The sequence below is a fragment of the Pezoporus occidentalis genome, unplaced genomic scaffold (genome assembly GCF_034315485.1).
Source record: "Pezoporus occidentalis ecotype Australia unplaced genomic scaffold, CSIRO_AGI_Poc_V1 ctg46, whole genome shotgun sequence".
NCBI classification, from domain to species: domain Eukaryota; kingdom Metazoa; phylum Chordata; class Aves; order Psittaciformes; family Psittacidae; genus Pezoporus; species Pezoporus occidentalis.
This window is the reverse complement of record NW_026915791.1, coordinates 7,638,640-7,660,815: the sequence shown is the minus strand read 5'-3', so window position 1 is coordinate 7,660,815 and position 22,176 is coordinate 7,638,640. Positions and strand designations below refer to the sequence as shown.

The following is a 22,176-nucleotide window of genomic DNA, read 5'->3' as shown; positions in this document are numbered from 1 at the left end:
AGTAAAACTTCCTGGTTTGAACAGGTTCAAAACAAAATCAGGTATCTCTCAAAGCAGGCAATTCCAGCATGAAACTCATTCTGATCAAACACCGTAGGTGTTAGAAGTTTACATTTCAAAGGCCATTAGACCATTTCAAGGAAGATTAAAATTTTCATCAAAGGCTACCCACAAAGATAGCACTCAACATTCTCAGAATCCCAAGTCACATATTGTTAGAAACTGGAGGATGTACCAGCTTAGTATCACCATAGTTTCCTGGTTCTTGCAGTTTTCCCTAGACATCTACTACAAGCGAGTCTTGGATATACATTAGGCTAGATAAGCCTTTGATCTGATACGGTGCAAATATTTCTACGAATTTAAAATGTTAAACAAACACTATTTTTAAGAGTTATTAAAGGTTTTATGCTATCAAACACAAAGAGACCACATTTTAAGAGGGCTAACAATCCTACATTTACTTGATAAAAAGACATTTTAGAACTCATTATTAATAAAAAAGTAACTTTTTGAGTGTTTGGTTTAAAAGGATACACAGAAACTCAGACAGAAGAAATACCAGACAGCCTTTCAAAGGAAGAAAGTGGAACGATAACTTCATCAAGTACTTGACTGTGTTTGAGGATAAGATTGGTTAAGTACTTCTGGCTCTCAAGAGCTTATATTATAGACACTTATAAGGTCACCCCTCAAGCCCTCCTTCTAAACTATAAAGACCCAGAGGGGAGATGCTCCACTCCCTTAATCATCTTGACCTGAGGGGCCCAGAACTGGACACAATATTCCAGATGGGGTCTCACCAGGGCAGAGTAGAGGGGAAGGAGGACCTCTTTCGACCTACTAACCACCGCCCTTCTAATACATCCCAGGATTGCAAGTGCATATAGGGAGGAAAAACCCTTGTTATTTATGCCCCTGTACATCCGGAACAATTAATGGTGTGATTATTTTCAAGTACATTGTTCTTGTAGCACCTTCACTTTGCTTTTATATAAATGATTGCAAAGTACTGACAGTTTGAATTTAACATTCTTTAAGAGCGAACCTGTTCATACTTCCTGATAATAAATAACATTATTTCTAAATCAATTAATGATCTTACTATTTTAAAGAACAGAAAGTTCTTCAACTACTCTGAAGAATATTTCATAGTATGCAAAAGATCTGATTCCTATGAATCTCTGATGATATCACTGTTCTTTTTATATGTTAGGTCACAGTACAGCTGAAGTTAAAATAAAAATGCCAAACTATCAGAATAAATAGGAAGAACATTCTGAACTAGCATTAAACAGTCAGCCTGTATGTCAAATGTGGTGTATCTAATTATACATGAGCTCTAGCTACTCTTAACTACTGGCTTTGTACTGTAATGTGCCTTTTGTATTTTTTCTTCCATTTCATACTGTTCAGGGAATGTAAAATGTGAAAGTATTCCAGTATTTCAAGGTCCTTACAAGACATTTAAATAAATTAAACTCTAATAAATAAAACAGTAGCAAAAATCAAAGAACAAATAGGGAAACAAAAAGGAAAAACTATCACACACTGACATTACATGTAGATGTAACGTCAGTATTTATCTTTTTTTTAATTTTATAGCTGTTCATGAGTTTTCATATTGCAATCTAAGCTCAGGACTGCAAGACTGAAAGTACAAGTCTGAAGTTAAGAGAAAACAGCAGCAGCCCACAAACCCAGTAATTCAAACCTGAGATTAATCATTACATCTACGGTCATTAGCATCTTCTGATCACAGAATTACAGAATCACAGAATAGTTGGGGTTGGAAAGGACCTTAAGATCACCTAGTTCCACCCTCGCACTAGATAACTGAATATCAAAATAAGAGCCCTCCAAACCTAAAGGTGTGGAGAGAGCAGTACCAATAAATATATTTTACTAAGCAGGAAATAGGAAAATACCTGAATAACAGTGTTGTTATTAAATTATGTTATTATACAGTGAAGATCCTAAGACTACGGTGTTACATTTCTTCTACCAAAGGAAGCTGTGTTTTTTAATTTACTAGTTATCCCCTGAGATTTACCATGATTTCTTGTCATACCTTTACTGGATTTACCCATAACCTTGCATTTTCCAGTGCATAAGCACATCAAAACATAATATATTGACATCTAGCTAACCAGCATTTTTTTCCTGCAATTTTAGATTAGTGCTTGCCTCTATTCTAGGGGATCTTCAGAATGATTAAAGCATCACCTTCTAAAAAAACTTAATAAGGTATCTCTTTTATCTCTTTGAAAGAGCTTACCCTGGGTGTTTGGGGTGAACAGGACTGGATTCCTCTGTTCTTCCCAGCAGCTCTTAGAATTATCTCTACAGCCATCTTTCAAGCTAATTTTAATTTTCAGAGGGCTTCAATCTGATCTCGCAGGGAAATCACCTCTTATGAATAAGTACCCGGGTACCCACATAAATCCCTGTCACAGCACTGATGTAGGTGCTAAGTGTTAAAGACAAAGCTCAGCAGAAGCAACAGCATACAACAGGACAGTGGCATAAGAAGCCTTTAATGCCAGTATTAGTATGGGGCTTGAGACCATCAGTATGGGGCTGGAGATGCCACGGTGAAACTGGTAACCTTCAGGAATTCCCGAATAAGGATTGTAAAGACACAGTGTTTAGCCATTGTGAAATAAAGCAGTTTGGACTTGCATTAAGTAGGGGAAAATCTTTCACATATGAATGCAAAGGGTCTCCTGGTTCCATATGAGACTAAAGATGAGGAGACTATACACAGCCATGAAACCATCTCAAAATAATGAGAAACAAATAGATATCGGTGGTAATCAACACCAAGGCTTTTCATACTTAAATGTAGGAGTTTTCTGGCACTCCTTATAAATTGATTTGTTATTTTAAACACCTGTTTCAGCTACTAAAGAAATCAAACCAATATCTGAAAAAAGTTTCGTAGAATAAGAACACAGTAATGTTAAAAGCAAATGCTAAGCTGAATGCAAAGTAAGCTATTTCCCAGGTTTAATTTAATCCTGTAGCTCTTCTATAAAAGGTCAATACAAAATATGCAGTATCATTCAATGAAGCAAAAAAAGTTCTGATAGGTACTTGCTGTTATAAATCATTAGGAATACACAATCCCTAATGCATCAGTTGAACGGAAAATACTACTGTGAGAAAGGAAGTCAAATTAAAATTTATTTGCTGCTAAATGCATAGCACAGAAAATATGTTTCATTTCACTAATTTATTTAGACTCCATTAAAGAGAAGACAGAATATTTACATAAAAATAAGGATCTGCTTCAATGCCTTAATCAGGAAATCAAATTGCGCACACCACACATACACGCCACAACTGATTGTAAGCATACAAAAATGTGTTGTTGCCAAATCAACAGGGAAGATTGGGTTAAAAACCATAGCTTTGATGGAACACAATGCAGTGTTTACAAAATGACTAAAAGAAACCATAAAGAGAACATTAACTTAATTAAAATTATAATTAAAAAAGAGACTGAAGTATAACTGCAAATTCATCAGGAGAAATAATGTGCATACATGTTGAAGTTACTTTGCTATAGCAATGAATGAATGAAAAAATAAACATTTACTATCTTTCCTCACCTTGTTCCATAATGCCTTCTGGTTATTTTAAACCTTTAAAAGGTACTCACAAATTAGAAACTTGAACAGGCGAATACCATCATTTCAAGGACATCTTGCATGAATTAAGTAAGTTCCTTATTAAATTGTTATTCCCACCATGCTTTCAGTAACAAATTCAGTGACGGAAATGAGAATTTCTCAGTGTCTATTTCAGCATGCTATTCAGAATTATGGCCCCAGAATAGTGTTATGTTTTTTCTTGGCAATGTACAGTTTCAAGTTATTTTCAGTTCAAGATTCAGTTCAAAGCAAGCTAAGCAAGTCTACTTTTGGCTCAACCACCTACTGACCTAGATTCACTCAAAAAACAAAGTGTACCTTATGTAAGCCAAAAAGAAAACAAATCACTCAGGAAGGAGTCTTCAGCAGTAGTGATGTATGACTTTTATACATCCATATAGCTAATATAAACAGCATTACATTTATTGGCATTTATATCACCTACAATTCTTTTTTCATAATATGAAACATGAAATTTACTCCACTGTCAAAGGCTATCACAATGACTTGTCATTAAGTGTGAATCACTCAAAAAGCAAGTTACACTGGATGCGCAACTTAGATTGAACCTTCCCATCACCATCAGTTTTGATTAAAAGGAAGTAATTCAAGTTAGTATTTTTAAGATTTCACTGACTACAACTATCTTCTTAGGAAAGCATGCTACTGTAAGGAATGTTAACCTGTTGTGCTAGAATAAAAACCCAAACAAAAACAAATAACTTCACAATTCCAGGTCCCATGTAACAGTGATCTAATCCTCTTGACAAAGGATTAGAGCTTGAAGAAATAATGCTTTTAGAATATGAAAATAAAAATTAGGATGAAAGGACAAAAAAATAAACAACTAAATGTCTCTGTAGTGTAACCTTAAATCTTAAACTAACAATAGCGTGTGCACCTTTAACACAGTAGAATAAACCAAACTGTTCTAACTTACTAACACGGAGAGAGAAAGGAATGTTTGGTTGATGGGGGTGGAAACATCATGGGATTGATAACAACTAAGGAGACAGTAAATAAGATCAAGGATGCCAGCCTTCAAGACAGCAGAGTGGCGTCCAGCGTGGAGTCAGACGAACAGAACAGAAGCAAGGACATATCAAGTGCTAACTCGGCATTAGGAGAGAATGGAATGTTTGGTTGAGAGAGAGAAAGGAACGTTTGGTTGATGGGGGTAGGAACATCATGGGACTGATAACAACTAAGGAGACAGTAAATAAGACCAAGGATGCCAGCCTTCAAGACAGCAGAGTGGCGTCCAGTGTGGAGTCAGACTGGAACAGAACAGAAGCAAGGACATACCAACTCATGCTAACTCAGCAATAGGACCTTGCAAGCTTGCACAAGCACCGAGGTCATTCAATAAACACAGTGAGGAAGACTACCGACGACCACCAAAGACCCCCACTTAGCAAGAAAGTGCGTGCATAATTAGGATGCAAATATTATAATTAGTTACTGGGAAAGCTATGAATATGCATGAATATGCTAAATATATAGCTACTGTCAGCAAGTATTGGGGGCACTCACCTTTGCGAAATGAGTCACTTGTGTTCCCAGCACTGCAATAAAGAATGCTGCTTTCTAGAACTCCAAATTGAGTTTCTCTGACCAACTTTTACAATAACAGTAGTGTTTGATACAAATAAGCAGAACTTGCAAATATTATTCACAGTGTGCACAAGGCATTCTTTAACAAAAGCTTATATATTATTTGATTAACTGAACCCCATCTTCATAAGCTGAACTAGGTCATATGGGCAAGATTTCTTCAGTCAAATGCTGTGTTCTAGTATTTCAGGTAACTGTGCCATAGAAACCTCTAAGTTTCACCTAACTACAACAAAAAAAGATGGACCTCCTTTTTTCCCCATTATTGGAAGGCTGCTTAAAAACTCACCCTTCCAATGCTTAAAATTTCAAAATTAAATTTATATGTTGCTAATTTATACTTGTGTTTTCTTGAACTAGTATAAACTCAGAGAGCTCGGTTATTGCCCTATTTTGTCAGAATACAGAAAGCAGCCTTACACCTTCCCACACATTCATGCTAGTCTGAGTCTTATATGCTAACTTAAAAGCACTTCACTGTGAGAGGCTTACAAATTCTCCACATCTTGCACCAGCTCCCATTCTGATTAAGTCTTTTAGGAAAATCACGAACCAGAATAATGTACATAACACACAAGGTGTTGCCAGTGTCTTGTCTGAACCAAAGACTTGCTTTTCTCTCTTGGACCCACTTTCTGCGATAGGACTGATTTGTCTTTCTCCTAACCACATTACTCTGGCAGTCCAGCAAGCATTTTGCAAGGACATAATAGCTCCAGTTCTTTTTGCACCTAGGTCTCTTCAAATTGATATGCTCCCATCTCCCATACAGAAATTCTGGTTTTAATCCTTTAGTGTTATTATACTTTATCCCATTCTACTGCTCCAGCATCCCAAGTAAAAAGTTCTTGCACATTTTTTCTGACCCCCATTATAACACTACTTTGTGACCTAGATTTTGTTATAATCTATTATCTTTTTATGACATTGTCACTACTGAAAACGCCCAAGATGAATAACAGATGTAATCCACTGCATTAATGGTGTCTCTACTGCAGCCTAATACTCTTCCTCACATCACAATTTCCCGCCACTTCATCCCTTCAGCTACTTCCTTTTCCACTGAATGGCTCTCCTTGTTACCCATATTTTCTATAACTCAATATACAATTTTTTATGTGCCAAGAAAATGCTGGAAGGAAGTCTGGGAACAGTTTCTCCCCAGACTACATTCCATTAGGAAATTTACTTTCCTTCACCGAAACAGTTAATAAGCAAACCTAGACTAAGAGAACAATCTCTGGCAAACCCATGTTGCATTTATCTCATCTTCCCTTTTCATCTAGCTCTATTCTGTTAATTGTCTTTTCTTTCAATATTTGTCCCCATGCTTTGCATACTATTGTGTTCAAGCCACAGCTAGTAATTATTTCTAATTCTAGCATTCATCTACACTAATCTCAAGAGACTTCATCCAATTTAGTTCCAAACCTTTTAGAATATTGACTGTAAACAATTTAGAAAGCATTTCATTCATCCATAACTTTTTAATTACCTTTATTAATATACAAATTATATATATTATTTTCTTCAACCAGAAAACTGAAATCCGTTAATGGAACATGTTATTAATGTTTGTGTTATGAAAGTATCCAAAATGACGTTCCTTTAGCTTTCTATTCAAGTTCATTGTTTTCAGTTATATAGTTTTATTTTTCTATCCATAAAAACTATCCATTCCCCACTTTTTCTGGAACAAGGACATAAATTTTGTAGTATTCCACAGGCATACTTAATTATTGTGCCAATTTACTTCTTCTTTCTTAACTTCTGTTCACATGGATTACAAAACGTGAGATACAAAATCATGAGACTTGCTTACTATTTACTCCTACATCCACACCTTCATCTTCACTACTCTTACTCCAAGAGCTTATTTTTTTGTCTGTATGGATTGATCAGAGCAATTTGGGTGATTTTTCTCTTCATATACTCCATATAATTATACATAAATAAATATGATCTCCTCATCTGATATAATCAGCAGATTATTCTCAAATTAAACTTCTCTTAATAGAATTTGCCACCCTTTTCAATTTCATTGCAAGTGGAGATTTATTCAGTACTGAAGCCTTCATATACTATAATTTTGGCTCTTCATCACAGAAAACTCCCTGGCAGGAAGAGACAGTACTAGGGGACTTCCTTCACTACGTGCAAGCTACAGGCCCACTCATTTCATTCGGTTAGGAAACAAAATAAAACCAACAAGAACAAACTTAGGAGACAGATGCAATGTTATTTATCCTTCCTGAAATGCGGTTAGAGCGACTCTGTTACTGAATGTGGAAGCCTGATGATTTTTCACACTTACAAAGCTTACGAAGAAGGTAAATTGCCAGCAGTGAGGAACTAAAGCTAGATTCTAAAATAAAGATTACCAACTTGAGAAGAGTCATCTTAAGATTCATTTAGAAGTAACAGCAGAATACATATTGTAATACAGAAAAGAAATTCGAAACAGAGGAAAAATGAACCCTAAAAGATCTTGGGATTATTTCCAAGTTTGTAGTGTGTATTCAAAATGCTCAGCTGAGCAATGCAAAGACTTTTTCCAATGTAACTGCATAAAAAACTTATAGCTGAAAATACCTTTGCAGAATTTTAAGAAGAAAACAGCTTCAGAAAGGAAGGAAGAGGAAGAAATAGACAAATATTGTGAATGTCCAGTAAGCAATCTTGTGCCAGACTGTTGTTCTTTTAGGAAGTCAAAACATAAGGATTGCTTGTACAGAGGTAGTTGCTCTTTATAATTAATTTTATCCTACAATCGTAGGTAGTGATTGCAACCAAAATAAAGTCAGCAAGAGAAGATGAATACATGTAGATTATAAACTAGAACAGTCTGGGCAGGTCAGTGAAGTCTCCATCTCTGGAGACCAGACACAGACCTGAGCAACCTGCTCCAGCTGACCCTGCTTTAAGCAGTGGGGTTGGACTAGACCATCTCCAGAGATACATTCCAAAGTATCAGCTATTTCGTGACTCTGAAATAAGAGAACTCCTCAAGAATTTAAACAGCGCTTTTAAATACTTTTGTTGTGGGGAAAGAAAAGCAAAAATCTAAAATGCATAACATCCAACTGTACAAGGTGTATTATCTTTCACACAAACAGAAGTACATTTTTAAATATCATAACCTCACAACAAATCTCAAGAACAGCTTACCCTCTCCGTGACTGCAGGAAACAAAACACAATTGCATCATTGGCTTGGAGGTTAACAAGTAATTCCACTAGCCCAGCAACCAGGGAAATTAGTAACTGTTTAAAAGAAAAACGAAGGTCTCTTTAGTTTCAGATTCAAACGGAAGTGCTTCACATTCGATAAGAACATCTTCCTTTTGATTTTCCCTTGCATCCTAACATTGAGAAAGAATCTAATTCATCTTAAAATATCACATTTTCTACTTTTTATTTAACTCATTATGGATTTTCCACAAAGATCAATTACTTAATCAGAATATTTTTAACTAACATCTTTCATTATACTTAGATTAGATACAAGGTAATCTAAGGTGCAATCAAAGAATTAAATCAAAGAATATTTTAGCCCCTGTATTGATCTAGTAACTTGTACAAGGCAGTCTCACCAGACTCTAGTTTTCCTGGTATCTGCCAACCCCAAAATGATGTATAAAGTTGAATTTATTAATATGTACAGATACTATCAAACTTGCAGCTGAAATATGCTATATATTTGGAATGCAAGATATAAATCTGCATAATCAATTAAAGCAATTCAGCCTTTTAGCACTTTTGTCAAATAATTCTTTCCCCATCTCTACGCATTAATCCTTACAAAACACCAGTCAAAACTTTGAAATGGGGGAAAAAAATACCAGGGATGGAATACTTATTTTTAACACTTTTTTAATTAAGAATATTTATCTATATTATTTTATTATATATAATAGATATAATATTATATAGATATAATATTATATCTAGAGATATTGAGAAAACATAACTCAAATAAATGGAATAGCCTTTTTAATTAGTTCCATAGCTGAAGAATACAATTCTCCAACTTTCAAATAAATCTTGCAATCTTGCAAACAAACATCAGCTCTCTTCATCTATTCTTAACCTAAAAAAGTAATCCAGCTTTCCTAACAAAATATGTTAATTTTAGTATTTCTTCGGGACAACACACATACTGTTCCAAGCCCTGCTTTTCGTGAATTCTAGTGACATCTTCAGATATGTATAGCTTCATATTTTTTAGAGGAACCTTCCATTCTTTTTTACAGTACTGGGGGGCAGGAAGCATTCTGCTTGCTTGTTCACAATCATTTTAATGCTTCTTCAAGATGAAGGGGCCAGGCAGGGCATCCCAGAGAAAGAGGGAATATCTGCATTCCTTGGAGATACCCTCACCATGATCAGGTCTGGGAGGTTCAAGAAACTATAAAGTATGGCAGTCAAGAAAATCCCAGTACAAGAGCTTGCAGCCCAAGCACAGAAATTGCAGTAAGGAGTACGGAGTGGACTACCTGACCTTACACATAATAGGAAAAGCTTCCAGCAGAGCAGAGGGCACTGTGCACTTCTCAGCTTAAATCACTGAATTAATAGTAACCACTGGAATTAATCAGTGGAAGTAACAGTATACTCACAATGACAATGTGGTAGGAAAAAAGGCATTAAGAAAAAAAATGTTTTTCTCTGTCTTCCCTATTCACTGAGGTCGCAATACTTAAAATGTTAATTATCATAAGTGTTAGCCTAATAAAACTTGGCACTTTTTTAATTAAAAAAAAAAAAAAAAAAAAAAAGAACATTTAGTCTCCTTTCAGGAGCTATTTTATAAGGAAAAAGCCTAAGCAGAAACACATCAAAATAATGGCCAACGAAGGGTCCCATGCTCCTGCAGTTATTAAATTTACTTCTATTGAAAAAAAGCAATGTAACCAAAGTTAAGAAGTTAAGTACTACTACTGATCATACTTTAACCATATAGCTTCTGGCGAGAGATCAGAGGAAAAAAAAAGACCAAAAAACACCCACAATTTAAGTGATTCAAGTATCACAGACCAGACATCCTCAAAACGATGAACAAACATCCGTGGTTCAGAGAGATCCAAAACCACAGCACTTGGGTTTTTACTGAAGGTAAACACAGAGCACTGACCTTGGAACCCTTTCACAGGAGGTAAGACCTAATCAGAAGTAAGAACTTTTTTAAACTGATAAAATTTTTACATCAACAATACAAACACATGGTATTTAAAAATACTAAGCACTCCTTTGTTTTAGATAGGGTAATAAATACAAGTGCTTACAATTGTTGTAGCATTACATTACAAAGCTTGAAAAAAGATACATTTTCTATTTTTATTTTTTTTGACATCTAAAGCAATTTTAAACAAAAGAGGGAATTGTACCTTGAAAGGCAAAGAGCAGCTTACTTGTCAAATACATGCAAGCTTTCCTGTCAAACACTTAGACAAAAAGTGACTAGTGATTTCTAGTTTTGGAAAGATAAAAGAATTAACTGCAAAAACAATATACTCCTCCATGGACTACATGGACTCATTTTAATAAGCAATGGATAAAACAGTCTGCAGCTTTACAGTCCCTTTTAACTATTAAGATACTAACCAGAAATACAGTAAAGTGATGTCACTTTTTGTCTTATATGGACTAACCAAAAGAGAGAAATTACCTTGGCAAATGAACAGGACAATTATATAAGAGTGAAGGTTTATTTATCCTCATTTACTTACTGCATTGACTCCATGCAACCCTAATCTAATACAGCCACAGTCAAGAACGAATAATAAAAATTCAAGCATCAACTCTAACATCAAGCATGATCTTCCTCCAGAGTAGTAAGTTAATTATCTACTGCTAGCCCTTGCAGAAACCTCACTCCAAAAGAAAACAGAAGAGTGGAAATCTGTAGAAGCAATGTAGTAAAAGAACAGAGCATGGAAGATAGCAGGACATAACATGTTAAAAAAGAAAGGATTTCTGACATTGCATTGCTTCTTACACTTGCAAGGCATAACAAAATCCAGCAATTAGGAGTTTAACCTAGATAAATTCAGCTCATGAGGAAAGGGAAAGGAATTCTTAAACCTGTAAGTGTCTAACAGCTAAAGGAATCGGCCATTGAAACAGACGATTTAATGAGGTAACGGATTCTTGGTCTCACATTCCCTTTAAATTGAAGCACCAAAATTCTTACAAAAAGTAGTAGCTCAAACAAGAGGTTGAAAAGAATTGTGCTTTCTGCCCATCATTAGATGAGAGCTGATGAACAGAAATAGCCTGTCCCTTTCTTAAAAGAATTTAGAACTTATTATGATCTTATTAGAGCACCAAACTTAATACCCCTAATTCTGTGAAATACTTCTGGAGATCAGTAATAAAGAACAGAGAAGGCTAATCTTCTTAGTCCTTCAAGTCGCATACCAAAATCTTAACATGGTCAACATCCACACAGCGTATCACATATCCTGAAAGGACAAAGTGCTCAGAATCCTCCCTGAACAAGACTTGGTGGAATATCCAGCCAAAATTCACTGCTGCTGGCTGACTTGGTTCAGGAGCTGGGGTCTTCTATTAACCGACAGTCACCGCATCAACATGATCCCACTACTGGACGCATTGTGTGATTCTAAAATGTGAGCTGCATTTAAAGTGCACGTAAGCTACAGATTTACCATCACTTCTCTAGAGGAATGGACATCAAAGCACTTTGGCATGACCTAGTTCAGATGTATTCAAACATACTTACTGATCTTGCTAATCATTCAGACAACCTTTCAGATACAATGGCCAAACTTTTTTTTTCCCTTAAACCCACAAAAAGGCTGATTTAAAATTAAGCTTTCCAAATTTTATCAGATATTTCTCTTTAAATTAAGCTGAACTTACTAGAAGCTTAAAGAAGAAAACTGCTAATTTATTAACATCACTTAGAACACATAAAGGTAACGACTTTCCTACTTCATGTGGTTGCAGAGCCCAGAAATTCACAAAGTAGAGATGTTTCTCCACCCCCAGGCTAAGATGTTATTTTGTTCCACAGTTTTGTATCAGAATCCAAATTTATTAGAATCAGACATACAAGTGTTTTTGTTTCACTGCTTTTCTGGGACGAAAGCACGTCTGCCACTTCTGAATGGGGCAAAAAAGGATGCAAAAACCTCCAGCTAATATTTGATCTTTCCATTCTTCTTGGTGCTGAAGCTCTCCACTAAATCTTCTTTTCAACCAGCTTACCCATGTCGTTCCTTAATGGCTGCAAACATCAGAAGCAAGATCAGGTCTTTCTTCTTCTGGCTGGCATCAAAGCAACAATCAGAATCTAATAACCAAGAAGATATCATCAACCTGCTCACTACTCAGCTGGATCTTTATAAATCAAGATGAAAAACAAGCAGGAGAGAACTGCTGAGTTTGTAATAGTTATGAAAAAAAATGTATGACACTTTGCAGCCATAAGAAAACTGGAATGCTATTTGCAAACAGGACTAGGTTATTTGCAAACACAAAGCATAGTCAAGGCTATACAGTATTCAGTAGCTGGGGAACAAAAAATAGTGTCACAGAACTGAGCTAAAAGCCTTCCTTGTCACACTTGGGAGGCTTGGAGACTGGGTGATTTGACAACCTAGTAACAGAAATGCCAGAATACAGTTTTGAGTGGGCCCCATTAGAGAAAGAATGTCTGAGGTGTTCATTATCTAAATAATCATACTCACTTTGCATCACCATTTTCTAATTTAAATTGAACTGTGTTTTCTGCAGTGCTTTTATTAGAACAAGACAAATTTTACTGAAGATTGTAAATACTAATATCGCCATACGATGAGGAAGTATTTGCCTTAATTCTAATTCCACTGTGCCACAATATATATATATATCATAACTTGTAAAAATTCCCCTTGGCATTTAATTTTCTTTTATACACTATTCTGTTTTCATAGATAAAAAACTTCTACTTTAAGACACTTTGGCACTTTACACACTACAAAGCACAATAAAGAGATCTAATGGGCTAATTCAAGTATGGGAACCAATTTATGCGCATTAGCATCTAGGTTCCTGCTGTCTAATTTGCACCAATTTACAGCTTTCACAGAGCTCCATGCCACCAAAACTTGATTGCTTCCTGTATCTGATCTTCACCATCACCACGGCTCAAGTGAACTGCTGATCTAAGATCTATTCTTTTATTTAAAAATGAAGGAACTGAAAAACTCTTAAGTGCTTTGTACGTACTAAGGCTATGAATAAAACAGGATTGTGAAAGTTGCAAGACAAAACCTCACATAAAGCTGCCAACACCTTTTCCTCTTAAAACTGGTACGACATATTAAGCAAAATGACTGACAAGTTTAAAACTTCCTGAGTTTAAACCATCTTTAAATGCATTAGCTTTCTGTTTAACTCCTTTTATGTCAAGTGTTAAGATTACACTGTTGATCATAATTTCCATATTTATTTATAACTATCACTAATTCATAAATTTGCTGTCAAACCATGGTGTGTTTATCAGCCTTCACCGTGATCTATTTTCTTTATTATGCAAGATTGAAGTTGTGTGTGTCTGTACGAGTACTCATGTGTGTTTCTATTTATCAACAGAAACAAAAGGAAGTTGCTTGATTTTTTTTAACAAAGAATATTTTAATTGATCTTACTTTTACAATATTCATTTTATAATCTTTTCATATAAAGTTCATAATTCTTAAAACAATGTGAATACTACATAGTAAAAAAGGAATTAAAGGCTAAATTTGCATACTTTCTCACATGTAATTCTAGTGAAATCCCATTCCTGTATTTCAGACTAGCAATAAGGGTTTGAAATACTTCTTTTTGAAAGGCCAAACACTAGAAAAAAAACCTAAAATCACGTGGTTTTCTTTCCATTTCCTAGGCAAGCTTGCAATACTATCCACAAAGCCATTAATTTCATAGAATTATTGCATATATTTGGGAGAAAAACAGTATTTTCCATTGCATTGAACACTTCAATAAGGATGTGACTGTATCATGGCCAGCTGCTCCTATGTTTAGCAGCCCTTTAGTAGTATCACAGTTTCTTGAACTTGCAACTGAGGCTTTTCTCATCAACCCCCTTTTATACCAGCTCTTATCTTCTTGTTCATACTTTCAGTGTAAGGGGGATTTTAGCCCTTCCCCTAAACTTCCTTTATTCCTGAATAGCTCAGTCTAAGCCTAGCAACTGTATCATGAGGCGGAGCTCTCCATGGTCCTCAGCAGCCTCCCCTGGCAGTCACAGCCCTGCTAACTCTCCCTCTTAAGAGTCTGGCTAAAGCTCAGCCACAGATAATAAATTCAGTGCCAGTCTGATGGATTCTTGTTTCAGCAGAGTGAATCTCAGGAAAGAACAACTGAGAAAAGTAAAGGGGAGTCTGGATGGCAGTAGAGTTCAGCTCCACAGGAAGGGAAAAACCCCCTACAACTATCAATCAAGGAAACAATGAAATCAGTTTACTACCTCCATTTGAAAATTACAGACTTACAATTAAAACTAACATCTCAAACATTATGCGCTTGCAGCCCAGAAAGCCAACCATATCCTGGGCTGCATCAAAAGGAGGGTGACCAGCAGGTCGAAGGAGGTGATCCTGCCCCTCTACTCTGCTCTTGTGAGACCTCACCTTCAGTACTGTGTGCAGTTCTGGTGTCCTCAGCATAAAAAGGACATGGAACTGTTGGAACAAGTCCAGAGAAGGGCCACAAGGATGATCAGGGGACTGGAGCACCTCCCGTATGAAGACAGGCTGAGGAAGTTGGGGCTGTTCAGCCTGGAGAAGAGAAGGCTGCGTGGAGACCTCATAGCAGCCTTCCAGTATCTGAAGGGGGCCTATAGGGATGCAGAAGAGGGACTCTTCATTAGGGACTGCAGTGATAGGACAAGGGGTAATGGGTTAAAACTTAAACAGGGGAAGTTTAGATTGGATATAAGAAGGAAATTCTTTCCTGTTAGGGTGGTGAGGCACTGGAATGGGTTGCCCGGGGAAGCTGTGAATGCTCCATCCCTGGTGGTGTTCAAGGCCAGGTTGGACGAGGCCTTGGGTGATATGGTTTAGCGTAAGGTCCTTTCCAACCCTAACGATTCTATGATTCTATGATTCTATGTACATATTCTTCATCAGGGACTGTAGCAATAAGACAAGGGGTAATGGGTTTAAACTGAAAAAGGGGAAGTTCAGGTTAGATATAAGGAAGTTCTTTACTGTGAGGGTGAGGCACTAGCACAGATTGCCCAATGAAGTGGGAAATGGTCTAGGGGTGAGGCGTCCCCGCCCAAGGCAGGAGGCATTGAAACTAGATGATCTTAAGGTCCTTTCCAACTCTAACTTTCTATGATCCTATGATTATCTACCCTGAGGCATTCAGAAGTGAAGTACGTTTTGAAGTTGGTTTTGCCATTATCAGAAGATTTCAGACAGAGAGATGCACTGAACAGACTTTTAAAGACCTCAAGCAACTCCATCTTCCGCTCACAAGTCAAGGGGCAATAAGGAAGAAAATTTTGAGAGAGAAATGGTTCCATAAATCTGATAGCAGATGATACCAACATCATTCTTAAATGGGGATTAACTTTTTGATGACAGGGATTCTAAAGGACAGAAGAAGGCAGGTTATAACCGTGAGGCATTAAAATACCACCCTTTTAAGATAACAAGCTGTTTAATGCTATCGAAGGCTCTATGGTGACCTGACTGCTAAGTGCAAAGACAGAGGATTTTATAAGGAAGCTAGAAAGTCTTTGAGAAAATGCTGGGAAGGAGCTGGTGACTTCAACTCCACACCCACTCCCAGAAACAACACAGAACATAGCAGAAAAGAACTCCTTGAAATACAACTTAAATTGCTTTATAAAAGATTATAATGACCTGTATTTTGCTCCCAGTGACACGTATTAAACCAAGCAGAGAGGTAACTGTGAAGCTTAATTGGAAGATACTAAATTGGTAGCATGAAATTCTTGAGAAGCGAATTCTTATATGCATAAAAGCTACAGCAAAACTTTCTAAAAGCACAACAGAACTAAAAGACTTGACAGAGATTCTGTAGGGCCAAATGAAGTTTCAGTTTTAACAGCACAACTTAAATACAGGACCACAGCAGGAAAGCTAAATTAGGTGTATACATTAGCAGTTACTAGAAAGGAACTGAAATCAATCCGTACGTACACTGAAATCTTTCTTCACAAAGATTACCAAAGAATTTTTGAAGCTTAAAATGACAGTAAAATGACCAAAAACAAATCATGAGGAGTAAACTGTGAAAACTTTGTCCACATACCTATTCTAATGGAACTCAAGTAACGCAAAACCATTAAGAGTTTCACAGTATCTTATCACTTAAGATTCCATAACAAGGAAAGAGCATATGACCATCAGTTTTTCAAAATGGCTCTAAGACCTGAGAAACAACAGATCAGTAAATACAACTGCTGTATCAGGTTAATAATAGGAAACTACAATACACATCAGAACTAACAGGCACATGGATAAACACCAGATAGTGGGGGAAGTAATCAGCACTGGTTTTGTGAGGGAATTCATGACTCAGAAGGTGACTAAATTTTATGAACAATTAAATTAGCATGAAATTAAGGAAGACCTGGTTGATGCAACATATTTGGATTTTCAGAAGGCACTAGTACATTGTGAAACACTGTCATTAAAATGTGGTTTTTTGTTGTTTGGTGGTGTTTTTTTTTAATGGGTATGTTAAAAAATAGACTTAAATAGAAAAATACACCCATGGATATTATACTTTCCCTGTCTTAGAAGGACCCAGCTTCTGGAAGCTCAGAGAGTAAGCTAGGAGCATGGCAGCTTGCTTCCACTCCTTCCACAGATAACTGCTACTGGCATTTCAGAAGGACAGGAAAGAGTTTCAGACAAAAGCTGAGATGAAGATTATTTTACAACTGACTTCTTCTGTTTAGATCTTAAATAGCCGTAGTCATTGCTGAAAAATCTATCTAGATAAGTGAAAAACAAAAGTGAAGGAAATTGCAGCAAAATACAGTAAATCAACGCGACCACAGAATTCAGCCCATTTTGATACAGTTTTGGTACAATTCTTAAGAGTCTTTGAGATAGCAAATACAATGATCATGAACTTCTGAAGCACCAAAGTTAGAAATTGTTGTAACAATTTCTTTCACATTATTCTTTTTCATAAAAGCAGCAGCAAATCATAGAAAGAAAGAAGCCAGAATGCAGCTTCGTAAAAACAGATTAAGATGAGGGGACATCCTACAGCCTAAGCATTTCCACAGAAGAAACATTATGAAAGTTCTTTGGATGGTAAAATAAAACACAAAATATAACTTACCTGTAGTTATAAAATGGCTTATTTGTAATAGTTTGTTCCCTGTAAGCCCCTGATACTTACAAGAAACATTCTGTCTGACAACTTTGCTCTAATTAGAGAATCATAGCAAATTGATTGAAAAATCTCAATGATTCATTTTGCAAATACTATGTAATTACTATGCTCTTCTATGAAATAATAGGGCATTACTGGGACGAACACACTTAAGGGCTCCAAAAAGCAAGCAATTCAGGAAACAAAATCAAAGAAAATTTGTAATTGTTTATTTCCAATTAGTAGTTTCCGAAAACATTGTATCCTTTGAAACACAGAAACAATCTGAGAACATTAAGTACTACAGAAAATATACTGAGTGCTTGAAACATTACTATTTCTTCCTAAACAGTTCCTATGGTCAGCTTCAAAATGTCCTTTCTGTAGGCATGCAGTCCCTTGCAGATACATCAAACCCTTCTGTTCATCACAATAAAATCAGCATGCATTCAAATTGATGTCATGTTTGAGCAGGAAGGATGGATTAGTTGGCCTCCTGACTTACAAGAGCTAAACTTATTTTTATGTGATTTTTATATCCTAATGAGACCCGTGCATGTGAGCACTATGTGTTCATGTTTTAATTTACAAATCACACCATCTCATGTGTACATTTCCTATTCTGAAATAGTAAAGCCTGCATAGGCAGACTGCACTTTTCAAAACAGTGTACTAAATAAAACCGTGCTCACAGGGTGTCACATGCTGCTACTGGTATCATAGAACCATAGAATGGTTAGGGTTGGAAAGGACCTTAAGATCATCCAGTTCCAACCCCCCTGCCATGAGCAGGGACACCTCACACTAAACCATGTCACCCAAGGCTTCATCCAACCTGGTCTTGAACACTGCCAGGGATGAAGCATTCACAACCTCCCTTGGTAACCCATTCCAGTGCCTCACCACCCTAAAAGGAAAGAATTTCATCCTTATATCAAATCTAAACTTCCCCTGTTTAAGTTGTAACCCATTGCCCCTTGTCCTGTCACTACAGTTCCTAATGAAGAGTCTCTCCCCAGCATCCCTATAGGCCCCCTTCAGATACTGGAAGGCTGCTATGAGGTCTCCACGCAGCCTTCTCTTCTGAGGCTGAACAGCCCCAACTTTCTCAGCCTATCTTCATACGGGAGGTGCTCCAGTCCCCTGATCATCCTTGTGGCCCTTCTCTGGACTTGTTCCAACAGTTCCGTGTCCTTTTTATGTTGAGGACACCAGAACTGCACACAATACTCCAGGTGAGGTCTCACAAGATCATTCAGTCTTTCTGTATTCAAAGGATTTATTGTTCCTGCTTTGCACCCCTAACTTAGATCCCAATCCTGCAACTGGCATTCACAGAAGCATCCACTCATACCTGAAGTATCAGTTTCAATTATTATACAAGTATTCTCAGAAACTAACAAAGCAGAATCCCTGACTACCTATGAAATGTCATTTCACACATTTTAACTGGTCTGAGTTATTTCTTTTCAGAATGATATTCAGTCACCAATTTGCAGAAGACCTATTCATATTTCCTTTTCTATTTAAATGCTTTTGTGTAAATGATGTCAATAAATAAACTATTTATTAAATTCATTTACCAGGGGCAGGAACCACAGATTACAAACATCACATTCTCAGTGCAATAATGCCTGATTTTTGTAACCATGCTACATAGAGTAAAAGACTGAGATTGCCAAAACATCAAAACCCACAGGCTTCATTCAAAATTTAAGTGATCATAAAGCATTACATTTCAAGTCTGTCAGGGGAGAAAAAATAGATTAAGACACTAAAACTTGTTTTCAAAGTTCAGGGAACACTATATGCTTTAGATTCTAAAAAATCTTAATATCTGCTGTTCAAATATCCCAGAAGTGCAGTACATAAAGAAACAGAGCCTGTTAAGTAGACAAATAACACTGACAAAGTGGCAACTGATTTTCTCCCCACTCTTCGTGCATCTCTGCAATTTTAACGATACTACCAACATAACAAGCACTGGGATCCTTTCTAAAGATTGAAATTTTCAGATATACCAGTTCTCCAACAGCTTTTCCCCTCTGCAGATACAGACTTTATAAAGACTCAATCAAAATTCTAACTGAATCGTATTTTATGACCTTGTTGTTCTCAGCCTCCTAATGTTGTAAACATCAACTCATAAAGACATCAGACTCAAAAAACACCTAAGCACTTTGTTACAGTATCTCAGATGCAATTCCAACTCTGCCTCTTCTGCTCATAGTTATTCAAACTTGAATAAACTTGGACCACATACATCTCCTGTTTTCATAAAGGCATCAACTTGAAAAGGAATGGAATACTAGTTTGAATAATTTGTTCTGCGAAAAACAGTTTTAGAGTTTTTTATGCCACCTTTTCAGGTGTAAATTAATGCCACATAAATGACTTCATGACTGTTAGTAGCTGCCACTGCATTTATTTGGAATAGAATCTTAGCCTTTCCCATTATCGACTTAAACACACTGTATGGCAAAAAAGAACACTCACACTGAATTTCTTTCAATGTCACTATTTCTTGGCTTCCTCTTTTTAAACCATAAAAGTTTCTCTAGGAAAAATGCTCTATGCAGTAATGAATGGAAGAGAAATTACACACACTGAGTTTACCTCACTGTGATTTGCATAGATGCCTCCAGAGAGAAATAAAAGATTTCAGATCCAGTTCTTATAAATCCAGAAAACCCTAAGTCTGGGGATCCCTATTTCAGTCATATACAAGAATCTGTATTTTAAATATACCAGTATACCATGCTTTTTATAGTGGTGATGGTAGACAAAATTTAAAATAGCATTTAGTGATCAAAAATTCAACTCCAGTAATTTTCAAAAAGCCACTGCCCTGATTTGCTTTTAATGGATCTGTTAACATTTTCCAAACTGAAAAGGGATTCCTGATGACAGCAAAAACAATGGGGTACTGACACCCAGATTTACAAATAGGAAGTTATCATTATTTAGTAATCTGAAACAAATGAAAAGTTTTTATAGAAACTCAGTTATGCACAAGTATAAAAACATTTATGTGTTATCAAAAGCCAGAACAGGCTCTAAAAAATATTATTAGAATATTTGTATTATAATACATAAAATTATATGTGCAATAAACAGCAACAACAAAAATTGTGCATTACAGTAGTTTTATTTAAGCAATGCATATTAAGATCATAACCAAGAAAATGGAAACATTCAAGGCCATTCTTTTGAGTTATACCTTTAATGCAGTGAGTTGAATTTATCTCCATCTAAAAAACTCACCACAAAACCTTAAGTTTTCCATGAACCAGAAATGAACCTAAAGCAGTGTTTTGATATATGTTAAACCTAAACCAGAGCAAATGGAACTAAACTGAAAATTTGCTTGTTGCTATTTAAATGCATATAAAACAGAATCTGTCAAATATAGAACTGAGGAGGAAGGGAGAAGGTGTGTGCAAAACCTTCTCTACTACCAAATGCAGCTTTATATTTATGGACTGTAAAATAATTTTTTTAATCTTTTCACACAGAATTGTACTGTATCTGTATCTTCATTAAATGTTACCGGCACAGGTCATTTCATACAATGACCACAGGAAGACCATAGGAAGACCTCATCCCAAATCTCAACCTGTATCATTTCTAACTTTCTTCACTCCTAATCGATGTTAGAGAAGTGCAGAAAAAATGACACTTTAAATGTAACCATTATGTCGAAATTATTTAGAACCAAATATAATGCTAAAGTTTCCTATAGAGATTCTATTCAGCAGGGCACAAGACTCTGCTTTCCAGATAATTTATTCTTTGATGAACTACATGAGCCAACACAGACCCTTGAGCAGGAAAAATGAATCCTTGCACTAAGCTGTTTCTATAATGAAAAATAACCACATATTCCTGGTTTTCTATTCCTTTACAAAGTTTGACAAAATTGACAAAAAAGACTGTTTCTCTTCTCCCAGCAGACTTGCGTTTTTCTAAAAGTGATTGTTCAAGAGCTTTGCCCAAACCAGGCAATCCAATTACAGTTTATTGATCAGGCCATGCCTACAATGGCTCTTCTTCAATATCCCATACTTAAACACATATCCAATAACTCTTTTTCTTTAGTTTCTCCAGATTTGCTTGGTACAGACGTTAAATTACAGATGTTTTGCCTCAAAGACCAACTTTGAAATTCTTTTAAAATAAGGTTCTCTTGAATAAATCACCTTCTATTTTTCTGGACAGAAAGCAATATAAGCAATAGTAACACAACAAAGTCAGCTCTGTTTATACATATGAATAGGATTTGGTCCTATTATAGAACTATAGCCAACTAAGATAAAGCTATATCCTATGAAAGAAGCACATTACCAGGGAGCAGGGTAGGCCATCATTTCACAGTTCTGTTGAGAAAGTTTTCCCACATGCAATAGAAGCTTTTGGAACAGTTTAGCAGAAGCTTCTTTCAATTCCATTTGGCTTTGGTTCTGTTGGGGATTTTTGTCAGTTTGCTTCTTTGTTAGCGTGTTGGTTTGGGGCATTTTACTGTTTTAAATCTT

At 36.1% G+C, this 22,176-nt stretch overlaps 1 protein-coding gene across 3 annotated transcripts in view; it reads right to left on the bottom strand.

Annotated features, from left to right (window-relative positions):
* FUT8 (fucosyltransferase 8) overlaps positions 1-22,176 on the bottom strand; it is a 122,762-nt gene that overhangs the window by 64,938 nt on the left and 35,648 nt on the right. Inside the window, exon 3 of one of the 3 annotated variants that reach the window (XM_062635907.1) lies at positions 8,439-8,533. The exons of the other annotated variants lie outside the window; for them this stretch is intronic. The gene's annotated coding sequence lies outside the window, so the exon portion shown is untranslated. The remainder of the gene's footprint in view (positions 1-8,438; positions 8,534-22,176) is intronic. 3 annotated transcript variants of the gene reach the window in all.